Raw genomic sequence first — 5,351 nt, 5'->3', positions numbered from 1 at the left:
CCCATATAGAAATAAATAGACAGGGAAGGGGGAAAGAATCAGCTAGTCAATAATTTCCCCCATATAGAAATAAATAGGCAGGGAAGGAGGGAAAGAATCAGCTAGCCAATAGTTTCCCCCATATAGAAATAAATAGACAGGTAAGGGGGGAAAGAATCAGCTAGCCAATAGTTTCCCCCATATAGAAAATAAATAGGCAGGGAAGGGGGGAAAGTATCAGCTAGCAATAGTTTCCCCCATATAGAAATAAATAGACAGGGAAGGGGGGGAAAGAATCAGCTAGCCAATAGTTTCCCCCATATAGAAATAAATATACAGTGAAGGGGGGAAAGAATCAGCTAGTCAATAGTTTCCCCCATATAGAAATAAATAGACAGGGAAGGGGGGGGGAAAGAATCAGCTAGCCAATAGTTTCCCCCTTATAGAAATAAATATAGAGGGAAGAGGGGAAACAATCATTTAGCCAATATTTCCCCCTAAAAATAAATCGAAGTGGGGGGAAAGAATCAGCTACCCAATATTTCCCCCTAAAATTAATCAAGAAGGGGGGGGGGGGGGATAATCAGCTAGCCAATAGTCTCCTCCCACCCCCTTGAAATAATTCCAGAGGGGGGAAAGAATCAGTTAGCCAATAGTTTCCACACCTAGAAATAAATCGAGAGGGGGAAAGAATCAGCTTGCCAATAGTTTCCCCCTAGAAATAAATCGAGAGGGGGGAAAGAATTCAGCTTGCCAATAGTTTCCCACCTAGAAAAAAATCGAGAGGGGGGGAAAGAATCAGCTAGCTAATTCTTCCCCGGGGGAAAAAAATAACCCGGGGAAAACTTTCAGCTAGCTGATTCTTTCCCCGGGGAAACTTTCAGCAGGGGGGAAAGAATTGGCTGCTACACCGTAGAAAACTGACAGCCTCGGGCGCAGTCCCCGAGATCTTGTGCACAGCAAATTCCCGCCAAAGTCCCTGCCGGAAAATATAGCAACGAAGCGCACCGCAGCTCAGCTTCGTTACACGTCCTTGTTCTTTTCACTAGATATTTCTAACATCGACAAAGACCCAGACTCGGAGCACGACTTATTGTGGCGCATTTAAAGTATCTACATTTCAAACTTGTAGTTTTGCAGCGTCATAGAAACTATGATAAAATGCAAAGATCTGCCGGAGTACATAGCCGTGTACACTTACCTCGATTGAGATGCGTATTCTTTAGCTGGATATACTATCATATGAACAAGTCATTTCGTCACATCATACATATGTTGTTAGGGAGAAATGACTACATTGTGTATAAATATATAAAAAGATTATGTTTGCTCTGGACGATACTATTTCATTTTACCTTTATGAACTTGAGCTCTTATGGCAACGTGAAAAACAAGAGATCCCAGAGGGATCTTGGCGCCCACCAAAGAATGATCTATGTCTGACAATGGAAAGAGGGATCTTTTCTCTGCTTTTCAACTTTTGCAAACATACTATATATAAAATTTGAGACAAATCGCTTCAGTACTTTCTGAGCAATAGCAGAAACAAACTTCAACTATCAAAATCCAAGATGGCTCCTTGGCGGCCATCTTGTTGATCGATCGGTCCCAAATCGAAATATGCACAACTGGGGCCCTAGGGGAACATATATATGAAATTTGAGACAGATCCCTTCAGTACTTTGTGAGATATAGCGATACCAATCTTTAACTATCAAAATCCAAGATGGCTGCCTGGCGGCCATCTTGTTGACCGGTCGGTCCCAAAAACGCAATATGCACAACTAGAGCCCTAGCTAGGGGAACCTACATATGAAATTTGAGAAAGATCCCTTCAGTACTTTCTGAGAAATAGCGATAACAAACTTTAACTATCAAAATCCAAGATGGCTGCCTGTCGGCCATCTTGTTGACCGATTTGTCACAAAATGCAATATGCACAACTAGGGCCCTAGGGGAACCTACATATGAAATTTTGAGACAGATCCCTTCAGTACTTTCTGAGAAATAGTGATAACAAACTTTAAGTATCAAAATCCAAGATGGCTGCCTGGCGGCCATCTTGTTGACCGATAGGTCCCAAAATGTAATATGCACAACTAGGGCCCTAGGGAAACCTATATATGAAATGTAAGACAGATCCCTTCATTACTTTTTGTAGAAATAGCGATAACAAGAATTGTTAACGGACGGACGGATGGAAGGACGGACGGACGGAAGGACGGAAGACGGACCACGGACAAAAAGCGATTTGAATAGCCCACCATCTGATGATGGTGGGCTAAAAATGTCTATCTCTTAATGTTCAATTCGCACTTCAATTGATTGACATTAGAAATGTCTAGTAGGAATGTTGTTTAAATAGATGTAGGGCAGTCGAACAACTGAAATGACACCAAAGCCAGTAAATTATGGAGAATTGGATATAAGCTATTTCATAAAAATGAACACTTGAATAATGTAGATAACATCACGGGAGAGATTATAATGTTAATAAATTGGTTTAAAAAATATAAGGACATCAATATTAATTTTATATGTAATAGAATGCGTATCTGTAAATAGAACACGAAGATAATGTTTCTCCTCCCCTGGGGATGAATAAAATAACATAATAACAAGAAAGAAATATCATGAGTAAACATTACGCATGAGTATGGAAGTATAAAAGTGTCTGAGACTTGATTTGTATTTGAAATGCTTAATGATTAATTGTTGCATACTTGTTATAGCGTGTGGTGTTTTTTTCTGGCTTTCCCCGGGATATACATTGATATGACGAAGATACATAATGTATATATATATAACAGCTACCAAACACCAGGATTATAAACTTACATGTATATAAATTTGATTGTTTTCTATGATGGTAATTCTGTATCGGCTCTTGCTGTGTAATATTTTTATTTGACTGCGTGAAATGATAATACTGTCCTTAAGTTATCCTATGTTTTTATTTGTGATTCAAATCTTAACCAGGTTGTTATACCAAATTAAACCGTATACACTAATGAATACCAAACCGGAATTTTGTGCGTACCAAACACGTACACTTTAGTCATAACATGCTCACTAAACATCATCGATTATGGCACACAGAATGTATTTATGATAAATTTGAAGTGATAGATAGTTTTTGTTTTCTATCCTAATTCTTCATTCAACATCTTACCTTAAAGAAATGCATCCGATATCTTGAGATATGGTCATATTCTCCACGCATTTTTCTCAGTTTTGTACGGAAATACCGTCCCTATACATGTTTGAATACAAACTAAGAGACTTTATTCTCATTTTCCATGGTTGGATAAAAATGTTAAGTTTTTCAGTTCTAATTTTTTTTATATGTTTTTCAATAAACAAATGAAATTATCAAGTTTTTAAAGCGATTTAGCACGTACCCCTCTCATTTGTTTGGGTACGATTTTTCCGGAAGAAGATATCCGTTATAACAGTTTGTATAATATCCGTTATATTGGACACAACATTTCTCCATATAACAGTTGATATAGCAGTTGTATTATATCCATTATATTGAACACAACATTTCTCCATAAATAACAGTTGATATAGCAGTTGTCTTATATATATTATATTGGACACAAAATGACTCCATATAACAGTAGATATAATAGTGGTATTATGTCCGTTAGGTCTATATTAGACATAAAAGGTCTCCATATAACGGCAGATATAACAGTTAAATTACCCATTATATTCGACACAAAATGCCTCCATTTTCATATGTAGGTTCCCCTGGGGCCATAGTTGTGCATTACATTTTGGGACTGATCGGTCAACAAGATGGCCGCCAGGCAGCATTTTGAAGAATCAATTAAAGTTTTTATCTCTACACATGGCAAAACTACTTGTGCTCCTTGCAATGGACAATGACAAACTGATGTATTAACATTGAGCAAAGAACCTCTAATACTGAAAAGTGCTCCCCATGAGAACAATGGGATAGTGGGGTATAGGGATGGAAAGGTGTGTATTTTTTCAATCAACCTGTCTATTTGTTCGAGGTTAAGAAGCATGCAGTAAGACAGCTATTGCATGATTTCTCGTCACTCGGGACTTATTACCCCTTCGCTTCGCTCGAGAGTTATAAATCCCTTATTACTCGAAAGCCATGCAATAACCTGTACTTGTGATAGCATTCACATTAACAATAATATCACTTGGGGATTAAACAATAAATTTTGTTTGCAATTAACTTTTGTGAGAAATCGCTATGCGGATTCACACTGTTTGCAAAGAAAATTTCTTTCATACCCCAATGAAATTAAAAAATAGTGACTTCAATGCTTAAATGAATTAAATCTAAATTGTCAAAACGCGGGTCGTTTTATGTTTCCCGCCGTCGTCCTAATTAACACACGGTAGTTGTCAATCACTACACCAAACGCCTTTCCACTGTCAACTTTTACAGAGGGATTTTACATTTATTTTGTGTTGCAACCTCATCTTATGCCATTAATATACATTTTCTGATGTTTCTGTTGTTTTTAAGAAAAAAAATTGTTTCGGAAAGGTAGTGGGCCTTTAAGGTCACATTAAATTCAATGACTAATTTTCAACTTCAATCTTTTTTTGCCCATGATTGCCACTAAAACCGTCTAAGCTTGTCCTATACAATAGACAGACATTTTTTTCATCATTGAAAAAGTGGAAAAACAATAACATTGACGAGTATATCTTGCTTACTGATGAGTATTTTAGCACGCACGGAATCCTCTTGCTTTGTCTGTGGTGAAGAAAAGCTTGAGGTGTCTTCTCACCATATTTAGGAATGTATTGTCTCTACCAAGTAGTAGAGTATAGCAAAATTGACAAAAAACCAGTTTGGATTTTGATCTATCGCTCAACTTTTCATAATATTGTCATAATTGTAACTTTTTCACCTTGCACACATCAATCTTCGTTTCACTGTGTGAACTAGTGCACTATTTACATCACTTTCGTTGTTTTTCCGACCATGCAATTGTTAAAAATCTCCAAGGAAGACGAGTTTATGGTTTTCAAATATTTTGATTTCTGTTATATATATATCTTGTACTTTAGAGTCCTGACCATTGATGTTTTGAAGACCAGTTTCCTTATTTAATAAAAAAAGTTTGTTTATAGGGTTACATTGGCAAAAAAATTAGGTTTGGTCGGCCGGGAGGATATTTTGTTTTGTTTTGTTTGTTTTTCATCTTTCTCTCTAAAATGATGGCCGAAACCGGAGTCTGAGGTGAAAATCCCAACTTTTTAATATTTTTTTGTAGAAAAGTGGAAAAAAATAAGGGTAGGTGGTAAAAAAATTACGGTCGGTCGGGTAACCCTAAAAGACATTTTTTTTTGGCCTTATACAAAAGGCAAATGATAAA

Source organism: Argopecten irradians, chromosome 6 (genome assembly GCF_041381155.1).
Source record: "Argopecten irradians isolate NY chromosome 6, Ai_NY, whole genome shotgun sequence".
NCBI lineage: Eukaryota > Metazoa > Mollusca > Bivalvia > Pectinida > Pectinidae > Argopecten > Argopecten irradians.
The sequence above is the reverse complement of the archived record's forward strand: the minus strand, read 5'-3'. Positions refer to the sequence as shown.